At 45.1% G+C, this 13,450-nt stretch overlaps 1 gene segment (V, D, J or C); it reads left to right on the top strand.

Moving 5' to 3' along the window:
* Window positions 1-13,450, top strand: part of LOC102083425 (T cell receptor alpha chain MC.7.G5-like) — a 66,421-nt gene that overhangs the window by 2,674 nt on the left and 50,297 nt on the right.

Below are 13,450 nucleotides of genomic sequence, written 5' to 3' on the forward strand. Positions count from 1 at the left end.
GGAATCTTATCCTCATTAATTCTCAGAAGCTGCATTTCTTGTCTCTGCTGGGAAAACTGTCTTTTTGCTCTGCTGCTCCAGCTTCTGGCTACAGACAGGCTTCCATCTAGGTTTTCATTCCTTGACAACAAAAAAGCTGGGCAGTCTTGGAAAGAGATCTGAACAAGCAGGGCATTACTGGTTTGGAGAATCAAGAGAGGTATTTTGAAGGTTTGTACTATGTGCAGGAAGGTCCGGGGAGAGATCTCTGCTTTTAATGTTGATCTAGTGCTGAAAGAGGAATTTTGCTGTTGATCCTTGTAGCATTTCCTTGCATAAGTGAAAGACAGAACTTGCAGGTAGTGGTCATCTCTGTCAAAACTGAAAGAGACCATCAACTAGGAAAATCATTAAAGGAAATCTAAGTTGCCAAGGAATTCACTTGGGTAGACTAAGTTAAAAGAACTGGCAAGTAGGAATTAATAAGTGACTGGAGCAGAAAAAGGTTTTTTATTTTGAAGGAAATACTGTGTGAATAGCTTTAGAAAGAAATTCACCTTTGGAAGCGGAGTGCAAATGAGGGTAAAAGTAAGTAAGTTTTCAACTGTTCTCTGTTCAATATTGTATAAAGAAACATATGTATGGGTTGAAGAAAGGTCTACTAAGGTATTCCATCAATTATTCAACTCTGTCAGTAATCTACAGAGTGTTTCAAAATGGTGGACCAAATTTGAGGTATCTACTGTTTTGAAAATGGGTCCAAGTTTTTGAAACACCCTGTACTTCCTTCATTTGACATAAGCAGTGTGAGGTCCTGAACCCATTTGTTCAGGGACAGATGTTTTGTGCCATGGACATGCAAACACAGGTTGCCTTTCTCCCTAATGACATAGTAGAGCTTGTGTTCTTGTTGAGGTGAAAACCACTGTGTGAACTATGGCAAGTTCACACTTGGCAAAGGGACACAACTTCAGGTTTTGCCTAGTAAGTGCGGCCACCTTCTTGTAGTCTCCTTCCATGTGGGGCAAAGTAACCCACTGCCCAGTGATCTTTCTAGCATCTCCCTTCCTGGCCTTGTGGTGCTTCAGCTGTAGGGTTACATGCCACGTGCTTTCCTCCAGGACAGGCTTTGACTCAGGCCAGAAGTAACAGTCGTGCCAAATAGAGTTTGCATCCATAGATCGAAAGGTTCTCTTGATCCCACATACGTATCATGGGGTCTCTTCAGTTCAGGATGTAGCTGACTACGAGTGACAGTTGCCACTGTCTAGTCATGTTCATGACCAGCTTTGTCAAGTGGTGAGGAAGGTTATTGTTAAGAGAGGAAATGCTGTGTGACTGCAGGAACTGCTGCATATACACCTGTCTTCAGCTCTGGAACAAGACTCACTGTTAAGCCATGTAAGTCCAACACTGCTCCTGTGCTTTCTGTCTTCTTTGAGGCCTTTCTTTGGGTGGTTGCGGGCAGCAACATGTCTGGGTGATTGATCATTTGTGTGTGACCATATCTAGTCATAGACTTTGCTTTAAAGGAATGTGCCACCTTCATCCAAAACAAACTTTCTTGCTCTCAGTTTGCCTGGGATGGACTAAGTGGCCACACGTCTGCTCTCAGATGTCCCAGCTACACAATGGGGAGACTGTCCTACTCAATGTATCCCAGCAGGGTTTGTGTTGCAGTGGGAAATGCTGCCACACTTCTGCAGCCTTCCAAGCCTTGACAGGGCTGGACAAAGGCTTGGAGAGAAGTGCTGCTTCTGAGCTGGCTTGCTGGGCTTTTGGTTATGGAAGGAAATGTTGATTGATTATGAGTTCTGCAAAATGACTTTTGGCTCAGGGACCAGACTGTCCATCCAGCCCAGTGAGTGTGCATTTTTCCTGTGTGTCCTTTGTCCAAAGTGCTTTAGTGTGCACTGCAGTGACCTGTTAGACATACTTGTGTCTGGGTCACACTACAGGTGGGAACAAGAACACAGACAATCTTTAATTTAATGCTGAAAATATAAGCCATGAGGGGAGTCTTTGACATCGTGGACATGCAGAAAATCCCTCACCTGGAATGGCAACTTGACCTGAAACATGGTTTCAGAAATAGATTTCCCCATGTTCTGGGTAGTAACACTGCCCTTGAGCCTGTTGCACTGAAGAATTTTGCCATAGCTTCTTGTACAAGGCCATTTGCAGGGCTGGCAGGGACAGAATGTGCATGGTGCGGAGAAAGTCACTTTTCAAAAGGCAACTGAACTTTCGATTGTAGCCTGTAAGTAACAAAATTGCACTGCAAATTGGAATTGCTTCATTTGTCTCTTCTTCCTTATTGTGTAGCTGAACAAAGCCTCGGAACTGAAACAGTGAAACTCAGGCAACCCTTGCCTTCTTCCAGAAGCTTCCATGTGAAGGCTTCAGTTATTTCTGTCGTTAAAAGGTTGCTTGTATGACCTTGAGGTGTGCACCATCCAATGGTCAGACTGATGGTCCCACAGCAGTCATCTCACAGTAGTCTTTGAAATCCACAGACACCCAAACCTGATGAATTTCCACCATGGGTCCCTTGCACATAAACAGCATTTTCAGATGCATAGTCCCCCTGATTCTAGGAGAGCATTACCATAGGTGCGAGCTGTCACTCCTGGGTCTTAAAAATTAAGAAATATTAAGGGAAACAGTTCTCTGAGAAATGCAAGTGAGCTGGGAAATAGATTTCACCTTGTTCCAGGCAATGACACTGGACTCAAACCTATTGTGTCAGGGGGATTTGCTGTGGTCTGAATGCAGGTGTTTTATGTTAGAAATCATGCATGAGGCTGACAGAGACATTTTTGTAAGGAAATGTGTCAGAGTGTGAATGCTGCACGCAAAGTCACTTTTGGAAAGGGAACAGTGCTTTCAGTGATACCAGGTAAGCAACAACTTGCCCTGGACACTCAAATCACCTCATTTCTGTCTTGCTCTTGGTCGTTTTGGGGGGAACAATTTTGATAACCTTAAGTTTGGGAGACCTGTGATGCTCCTGGTATCCCCTGGACTTGGTTTTCCCTCATGTCCTGTGCCAATTGTTACAGTGTCAGAGCTTATTTACATTCCTGTTTGCATTCCTTCCTTCACCCTGAGCACAAATGGATGTGTGTGCCACTGAGAAATGATAGTCCAGAGAACTTAGGAGATCTGATCCCATCCATACCCATGTTGTTCCAATGGTCCTGTGTCTGTCCTATGTCACTGTGTCCCACAGGAGGAGGAGGAGGAGTGAGAGCCTTGGCATGGCTGGGAAAAAGCCTGGGGAGAGGTGCTGCTTCTGGAATGGCTTGCTGGGTGTTTTATTATGGAAGGAAATGTAGTGGGATTATGGCACTAGGTATGACAAGCTGACCTTTGGCTCAGGGACCAGACTGTCCATTCAGTCCAGTGAGTGTGCAGCTCTCCTGTGTGTCTTTTGTCAAAAGTCCTTGAGTGTCCACTGGATGGTCTTCTAAACATCCTTGTTGTATCTACGTCACCTTCCATAGTGGAAGGAGAACACAGGCACTATTTCATCTAAGGCAGATGATGAACAGGAGTCTCTGAGACAGTGAACTTGCAGGTGTGGCCCAGGGTAGCACCAGCAGTTTTCACAAACAGGCATTTTCACCTATAAATGCTCTTGATCCCAGATGTAAATTGCTGGTCTCTTCACTTCAGGATGTAGCTGACTATGAGTGACAGTTGGCACTGTCTTGTCATGGTGTGTGTGACCAGCTTTAACAAGCGATGAGGAAAGTTATTGTTAAGAGAGGAAATGCTGTGTGACCACAGGAGCTGGTGTGTATAAACCTGTCTTTGGCTCTGGAACAAGACTCACTGTTAAGCCATGTAAGTCCAACACCATTCCTATTCTTTCTTCTTTGAGGCCTTTCTCTGGGTGTTTGAGAGCAGCAATGTGGCTGGGTGTTTCATGGTTTATATTTGGTCATATGTAGTGATGGACTTTCCTTTAAGGGAATGTGCCCACTTCATCCAAAATGACCCCTACTGCTCTCGCTTTGGCTAGGATGGTCCAAGTGGCCTCACTCCTCTACCAAAAGTGCTGTGGGAAGGCTGTTCAACACCACTGTGTCCTGGTGGGGTTTCTGTTTCAGTGAGAAGCACTGTTGCTCTTCTGCTGCTCCCCCAAGCCTGGACATGAATGGGAAAAACCTTGGGGAGAGGTGCTGCTTCTGAAATGGCTTGCTGGCCTTTTGGTTAGAGATGGAAACACTGCGTGATAGTGACTCAAGCTGCAGCAAGTTGCCCTTTGGCTCAGGGACCAGACTGCCTGTCCAGCCCAGGGAAGGTGCAGCTTTTCTGTCTGTCCTCTGTCAATAATCCTTAAGTGTTCATGGGAGCACCCTGTAGATTAACTTGTTGAGTTCCATTCACTGTAACAGGGGAAGGAGAAAAGAGGTGCTGTTTCAAGTCTTGTGCCTAGAACTGATTCCATGTGGCTACTTCTGCAGTTTAGATAAACACGCTATTGGCATGGTGGTCTGGGATGCTGCTGGTCCATCAGCCAGCAGGAATACAGTTGTGATTTAGGACAGCCAGAGACCTTGACCAAATTATACTCACTACCTGTGCCTAGAACTGATTCAATGTGGTGACATTTGGACACTGTGGTCCAGGATGCTGATGGTCCGACAGCCAGTATGAACAGAGGTGTGGTTTAGGACGGCCAGAGACATTAACCAAATTGTGTTCACAATCTGTATATGGCTTTGCAAGGCTGTAGGGGATATGTAAAGCATGGTTCAATACTGTTCCTGACCTTGAGATTTTCATGTTTACTTGGTCAAGACCTAGATCACACTCAGTGCAAATGTTTTCTGGTAGTCATGTCCAGTATGTAGATTGTAGCTCCAGGTATGTAGATTATTATCCTGAGCACAACCAGAGAGCAAAAAGCTATGGATCGTTATGATACTTGCTTTCAGCCTGGATAGGGTTTGGACAATGAAAGAAGCAAAATAGCGGGGCTGAGCATACAGCCAATAGCAGAAGGACCTACAAAAAAGCCATGCAAGTGCAATCATCCTCCACTGATCTATTCTGCAGAAATGCAGCAGCTTTTCACTTTTGTGGGGTATCCCACTTACCCAGGGTGCAGGTGAAGAGGATGCAAACACATACTGACTGGTGAATGTGTAACCATGTAGGATCCAGCCCTTTGAATTTTTGTCAAGTGCTCTGCTGTTGAGACAACCCCTTTGACTCAAGGACTAAATTCAGCATCTGGCCAATTAAGTGGGTTAATGCCTGTGTGTTGCTCACCCAAAAATTGTGTCCAAAGGCTGTGCTCCAGCAGCATTATGGGACTAGCACACAGGAGCAGAAAGGTAAATTGAGCTCTCAGGGAAAGCTTATATTGTTGCCTAATAAGAAAACAGATGAGAAGAGTGTGCTTTTTTTCTCTTGGACAAAAGTGCGAGACTAAGGCACTTTGGTACTGTGTCCTGAAAAGTCCCCGTGCCAGTGAATGACTGGTATTCCCCAAGCAGCCTGAGAAAATCATCCCTGAGTTTTTAGCTTCCACTTCTCTGTGTATCACAGTTCCCAAGGCAAATGGCAGCTCCTGTCCAAGGGGGCCATCCCTCTCCTCAGAAGAGGAGACCAGATGGGGTGAGAGAACAGACTGAGCCTCAGGTTCTTGTTAGGGTGTGTAGCATTGTGTGAATGACAACGTAGCAAAACCACAGTTTGGGACAGGGACGAAGCTACATGTTCTGCCAGGTATGTTTTATTCTCCTGCTTCTCCACTTTATGGTGTCTCCTCTTGCTGCATTCCCACTTTTAGCCAGTTTGAGTCCAAAAAGAGAAGTCAGACGTGCAGCTGGAAGACACAGAGAGAGGATTTGTTTTTTTGCTGGCCTTGGCATGGCTGGGCAAAGGCTTGGGGAGAGATGGTGCTTCTACAGTGGCTTGGTGGGCTTTTTGTTATGGAATGAAATACTATGTGGTTATGGCAACAGCTACGGGAAGTTCACATTTGGCTCAGGGACCAGACTGTCCATCCAGCTCAGTGAGTTTGCAGCTTTCCTGTTTTTCCTCTCTCATAAACGTTAGACAGTCTACCAGAGTGTCCTGTAGATGTGTTTGTTGTTTCCATGTTGCGTTACAGATGGGAAAGAGAACATAAGTGCTTTTTCAAGATAATCTTCTGCCTGGCAGTGGCTTCCAGGTGGTAAACTTCCACAATGCACCAGTTTCCAATCCAGAGTGACGATCCCGCTTGACCAGGATGTAGGTGCAGAGGCTGCCAGTACAGTCAAACTAGTGGAGGTATCACCAGCTGGGATCTACCCCTCTTTGTTTCTGTAAAGTGTTCTGCTGTTGAGACAACAGCCTCAAGTTTTCCTTTGGCTCAGGGACTAAAGTCACTGTCTGGACAATAAGTCGGTTAATGCCTGCATGTTGCAATCTTGACTGACAATTAAGTCCTAAGGCTGTGTTGCACCTTGACAAGAAAAGGAACTGGTTAGCTGAAATGCATAATACTGATTTAATTGTGTAGTACTTCTGTCACTGTGAAAAAACCCACCTGTACATGGAAATCTGGATCAATAGGAATGCGGACTTCATCCATTACTCTGCCCCTAGACCGAGTTCATGTTCTTGTTCCCATCCCTTTTTGCCATTTCAGCAAAAGATTTTGGGGCAGGTATCACAATGTGTTCCCTCCTAACTAAGGGGTAATTTCTACCATCTCTGGTACCTGAGGGGACTCTGATAAAATCTAGTTCTTCCCATGCCTTTGAATGCTCAAAAAAATATTACATAGCAAAGAGAGCGAGAGAGGTCTGTGGAAATCTGTATGGGTACTTAGAGCTTCTCTCAGACACAGCTCCACAACTGAATGTACCCAAGTCCTCCAGCAGCCACTGAGGTGGCTGAATGCAGAGGCCCATTTTGCAAAGCTCTGTCACACGGTGCCGGTGCTGGAGGATGGCAAAAACTCACATGGGGAAGTGGAACGAAACTGCTCGTTGCCCCAGGTGAGCTGTTTTTTTTCTTTTCTGGTTCAAGTCTGACTCAACAGAGATAAAACTGTACTCTAGCTTCAAAAATAACAGTGTAGTGGTTCTATGGAGCAATAGTATTCCCTGGAGATGAGCATTAGCTTTGCTTTTTAACCAATATGTGCTAAAAATGCATCCAATGTGGGAAAAAGAAGCAAGTGAAAGGTGAAGAGGACTGAAATATCAAAACTCCACATGAAAAAAAAACGACAAAGTAGTGGTCATTTGCAAGTGATGTAGAATTGGATTTTTCAAGGTGGGACATGGAAATGTAATTGCCTTGTGGCTTTTCCTTGTGGAGTTAATGAGACCGTAGTGCAGGAAGGATGAAGAGAAAGCAATGGACACGGAGGTCAGACATAACACATTGCAAGAGAGTGAGTGGAGAAATGGAAGGATTCCCCTGAGGACAAGTATTCAGGTGGATGGGGGTGCATAGGAGCGTGTGAAGGTTTTTGCAATGAAAAAAAACAGTGTCAATGAATATCTACCAACTGAGGCTTAGACATGGAACCAGGCTGGTGGTAAAACCAAGTAAGATTTCTGAGATTTGGGACAGTGAGTAGTTCAGGGGGAAAACTCAATCCACCCACAGCCAAGGCAAAATGCACTTCAGAATCAGGCTGTTACAAAAAAAAAGAAAGTAATTAACAGTGATCCCTTGTTTGCTGTAATATCTGCTCGACATTGTAGAACAGGAGAGATGGTCTGCAGGGCAATGATGTAAACTACACAAGCTGTAGAGATTTCCTCTGGAAGAAGCTTTCAGCTTTCAGCTGTGGCACCTTCTGTAGGTTCATGCCACTTATTTTCCCCCTGTGAACGGTTTCACACTTGCAACATTGTCGAAGCAAACTTTGTGTGGGGTTTTCCTTCCAGAAGTTTAATAAACTTGTATTTGGAGGAAGAACTAACTTTCTTCTTTCTCCAGGTGTGTGAATGTTGCAAGTTAGGTAAATGCATAACTGTAAGTTAAGTACACTCAGGACTGAAAAATATTCACAGAAATCTCTGTAGTTTATTTCTTCCCTTAGTTGTGAATAAAAATATGGATAAGATAATGTGTCTGTAACTATAAACAAGGCGGGATTTCCTGATAGCTCCTTGTATTTGGAGATACACAGTGTAACAAAACTAAAGGAAACTGTAAATATCAATTTTTCTTTCTTTGAAAATGGTGAGCATATAATCATGTTTAAGAAGCTCACCTGAGCATTCGAATCAGAAACCCAAAGCAGAATTTCTCAGTACTTTGGTAATTAAATCTCGAGTAAATTTTTAAGCATAATTGCACATTCTTTAGGAGTTTTATGACTTTTAAATAGGAAAAAAGAGCTGGGAAGTGTAAAGGACTCTTAGGAGTTGGCCAAAACAACCTTTATCCTGCATTTGAAGAGAGTGAAAGGAACTGTATACATATCTTAGATGTTATATCTGCTTTCTCAGAAATTAAATCCCATTTTCTTTTTTGGATGGAGAGAAAACTGCATTGCAGTCTGGGCTGTGCAGGAAGAAGGACAGAGAGATGTCACCTTTGGGAAGGATTTTGGGTTTGGCAGAAACTAGTGAGTGAGGTTTTGATGCATTGGGCCCCAATCTCCATTTCTGCGTGAATACATTTTTCCAGTTATGTATCACTTGGTTTACAGAGCTTCCAGCATGCTAAGCCTGTTTATATCATGCAAGAGGAGCTAGTTGTGCACATTGGCAGCATGCATTTGGACACCTCGGGCTAAATTACACAAGTTTGGCTCCAACTAGTATCTGTTTGCAATGTGGTTTTGCAGGGGTTTTAGTCGGGTTGTGGTTGTTGTTGTTCTTTTTCCATTTACTGTCTCAGAGGCGAACTATGGGGAATACATGGCCTGAATTCAGTTTCTGATATTGGATGTTTCTGTATTATATTTTTCAGCCCTTCACGCAATAATCATGCTATTCAGGTTCTTCCGTTATTTAGTGCAACTCAAGTGGCATGATACAAGTTCACATTTCATAGTGTCAACCCCCTCAGAGTGGACACCGGAAGTATTAATGAATACAATGTGAAATGCAGCCATTAATGTAGTATGAACAATGGAAGGGAACAAAGCAGAAAGGTAGCACAGACTGGTCAGACTAAATTTAAAAAACTGATTGGAAGAGTGTGCTTTTTCTCTTTTGCACAACAGTGCAAGACTAAGACACTTGGGCACTTTGGTGTCCTGAAAAGTCCCTGTGCCAGTGAATGACTGGTATTCCCCAAGCAGCCTGAGAAAATCATCCCTGAGTTTTTAGCTTTCACTGCACTCTGTGTCACAGTTCCCAAGGCAAATGGCACCTCCTGTCCAAGGGGCTCATCCTTCTCCCCGCAAGAGGAGACCAGATGGGGTAAGAGGGCAGACTGAGCCTTGGGTTCTTGTTAGGGTGTATAGCATTGTGTGAACAACAACTTTAGGAAAACTACAGTTTGGGCCAGGGACGAAGCTACATGTTCTGCCACGTATGTTTTCTTCTCCTGCTTCTCCACTTTATGCTGTCTCCTCTTGCTGCATTCCCACTTTTAGCCAGTTTAACACCAAAAAGAGAAGTCAGAGGTGCAGCTGGAAGGCACAGGGGATTTGTTTTTTCCTGGTCTTGGCATGGCTGGGCAAAGGCTTGGGGAGAGGTGCTGCTTCTGCAGTGGCTTGATGGGCTTTTTGTTTTGGAAGGAAATGCTGTGTGATCATGGCAACAGCTATGAGAAGCTCACCTTTGGCTCAGGGACCAGACTGTCCGTCCACCCCAGTGAGTGTGCAGCTTGCCATTGGTCTTCCATCTGTCTGTCTTGCAAAAGGACTGCTTTTATACTCATCCTTTTGGTTTACCTTTTCACACCTGAAATACCTTCTCTCCCTTCACATGCTCTGGAAATGCCTTTAATGCAGTCTTTAATGAGGTTGTGGTTGCACGGAGCAAACCTCAACTTGAGGTCTGCATGATTTTGGGGAATGTGTCCTCTGTGCCTTGCTGGGAAGGTCCTTGTCCACCACTCTGACAGCTTCATTGCTATGGGAGATGAGAGGAGAGCATTTGTGTAATGGCTTTTGTTACAGTGAGTGTTGGTGGGAACAGTTACACCTTTGCAGCTGGGACAAAGCTAAGTGTGAAGCCCTGTGAGTACTGTCTAAGCTACTCCTAGCCCACCAGGGCAATGCAGAAATGTGCAAGGCAGGAATGTCAGGGGATACATTTTGGGAAGCCTCTCTGTCACTATGCAAAACCCTGTGCCCTTTCTCTGAGAATGGAAAAGCTGTGAGCTGCTGTGGGTGGAGGGGGCACAGGGCAGAAGGTTTGTCTTTGGGAAGGGGAGAAAGCTCTTTACAAAGGCATGTAAGTGCCATGAGATGCAGAGAAATGCCTTGGTCTAATCAGAGGGGTCTGAGCAGCACTGGCTGCTCTGAATGGGACTCAAAGGCAGAGCTGCGACCCTTGTTGGAGCATGAGCAGCTGTGTGTTAGCTCAGTGTGTGTGGAAGGCTGCTGTTGCAGCTCAGGAATTAGTGTTTTCCATTGTCTTTCACCCTTTTTTCCACACACAGCTGGAAAAGACAAGTGTCAGACGCTTTTGCAGGTGACTGTCGTTCCTTTCTGCTAGCTGTGGGGTTGTTGTAGGGCTCTCCATGGCCGTGGCAGTTTGCTGGGACAGGTTTTTGTGAGCTCAAGTTCAGGCATGGAAGGGAACTTTCTGTGAAACTCAGTAAGTGTCTCTGTTAACTGGCTATAATGTGTGCCCCAGAGGAGCACCTTGGTTTCCCTCCTTGGTCTCTATGGGAAATCTTGTCCCATTCTCTGGAGTACAAGCTGTGTGCAGTTTTGGTTAGTGGATGTGTCCCTCTGTGACTTCAGCATCCACCCTGAAAGTTGCTTTGGGAGTGGGACACAATTGATGGTAAAATCCTGTACGTAGAAACCCAACCTGAAAGGAACAATGGTAGGAAAGTCACACCCCTTAATTGGGAAAACAAAACAGCTGAGCTGTTAGGACCTGGTCTGCAGAGGGATGGAGTGTGTGTTTGCACATGCACATGTGTCGAGAGTTATAGCAACCAGAACAAAGACAGACTTTTTGAAGGTGTTTAGTGTGTGCAGGAGATTCCAGAGAAAGATCTCTGCTTTTAGGGCCGTTATTTCAGGGCCGGGTGAGGAGCTGTGTTCATGATCCTGCATGCTTTCTCTGCATGGGACAAGGATGCACTCAGGGCTCATCTCAATCAGAGCTGAAACAGATGACCAGCTGTGGCTGTTGTTAAAGAAGCCCCCAGCCACAGGGCACAGCTTTGGAAGGAATAAGCTAGAGCAGGAAAGATGTGACCTACTGGGTTTTTGTTGTGAAGGCAAACACTGTGTGACTACTGATGGCAACCGAGTCACCTTTGGAGGTGGAACTCAGCTAAGGATAAATCCCAGTAAGTTTCAAAGCCTTTTCCTGCTTCACTTGGTGGAACACTTTTGTGGTCATGAACTAGTGTAATTAAGCAAAGGGAGACGGGTTCAGTCCATGGGGCTTTTTGCTCTATTTTTTTTTTGTGGTGGCAGTAGAGACCTTGATTCAACAAGGCCATGAATTCACTCCTTCTCCTTACTCCTGCCAGTTGTCATCGCGCCTCTAGATGAGATTCCTGAGATATTTGTTATCAAGGCTACAGTTATCCCTGCTTTCAAATGTGTGGTGTGGATGGGAAGGAGTTGATCTCCTGGAGATCAGTTGTAGAGTAACTGGCATGAGAGCTGTGGTTTTTGCTGAGCTGTGGAGGACTGTGTGAACACAGTGAACTACAAAGTAGTGCTGGGGACAGGGACACGCCTGGTAGTGAAGCCCAGTGAGTACAACTGTTGCCCAGCTGGGTTTATTTCTTGTGATATCGTATCCTAATTCTCTGTCTTGAACTCTCTGAGCAATTATCTTTATCTGATTGGATCAAGTTTGTTCCTGGCTCTGGCAGAGCCCTGGACCTCCAAGGCTTTTCCTGAGGTACTCTCTTTCCAACCTACCCTTCTTTTCCTTGCAAGAGGATCTGGTCTTGCTTTGGCAGAAGTGTGCAGCACTGCATGGTGGTGTAGTACAGCGTGCAACATTTCTGGAAGTCTGCTGGGAGTTTTCTGCTTATGGGGGACTAAGCCAGGGGTTGAGCACTCCAGGACCAGGAGTTGCCTTTCTCTGTAAGGATGGGGATGAGATCTGTTCTTGTTGAGGTGAAAACCACTGTGTGAGCTACAGCAAGACCACACTTGGCAAAGGCACACGACTTCAGGTGCTGCCTAGTAAGTGCCACCATTTTCTTGTAGTTTCCTTCTACATGTGGTAAAGCTACTCACTGTCCAATGGGCAGCGGGATTTCCATCTTCTTTCTTCCTGAGCATTTCTTTAGCTATGGAACAAGACTTTACCATTAGGCCATGTCCTGTCCCAGGGGCTCATCCCTCTTCTCAAAAGGAGACTGAAGGAGTTGAGTATCAGGCTGAGCTTTAGGTTCTTATAAAAGTGTGTACCATTTGTTAACTTCAACACAGGAAGACTTCATTTAGTGCCAGGGATGAAGCTGCACATTCTGCCAAGTATATATTTTCTCCTGCTTCTCCACTTCACACTGTCCCCTCTTACTGCATTCACACTTTTAGCCAGATTAAGACCAAAAGGAGAAGTCAGAGGTGCAGCTGGAAGGCACAGAATAGTTTTTTTCCTGGCCTCGTCACGGCTTGGTAAAGGCTTGGGGAGAGGCGCTGCTTCTGATATGGCTTGCTGGGCTTTTTGTTATGGAAGGAAATGCTGTGTGATTATGGCAGTGGCTACAACAAGCTGACCTTTGGCTCAGGGACCAGACTGTCCATCCAACCCTGTGAGTTTGCAGCTTTCCTGTGTGTCCACTGTCAAAAATCCTTGAATGTCCACTAGAGCACCCTGTAGAAATCCTTGCTGTATCTGAGTCATGTAACAGATAGGAAGGAGAACATGGGTGTTATTTAATTGAATGCAGACAATTAATGCATACAGGGGACTTTCTGAGGTGGTGGGCATGGACAAAGGGTCCCACTTGGGAGAAACACTTGACCTGAAACACAGTTTCAGGAACAGATTTTCCCATGTGCTGGGTAGCTGCACTGTCTTTGAGCTTTCTGCCTCAGAGAGCTTTGCAATTGCTTTTTGCACAAGGCATTCACAGAGCCAACAGGGACACTGTTTTAATTATATGTGTGCGTTTTTATGGTTCAGATAAAGTAACTTTTGGAAAGGGCTCTGAGCTTTCAGTGTTAGCCTATAATTTGTCAATTGCACTGGGAACAGGAATTGACTCAGTTTTCACTTCTTCCTTACTGTTTAGCAGCGAAAATCTTGGGATCTGAATGATGAAATTCTCCAGAATCCTCAAGGTCTTAGCTGTGTCCTATTGCTTTGGCTGCTTTGAGGTATCTAGGTGCCTACGTTAA

This window comes from Columba livia, chromosome 23, assembly GCF_036013475.1.
Source record: "Columba livia isolate bColLiv1 breed racing homer chromosome 23, bColLiv1.pat.W.v2, whole genome shotgun sequence".
NCBI classification, from domain to species: Eukaryota; Metazoa; Chordata; class Aves; order Columbiformes; family Columbidae; genus Columba; species Columba livia.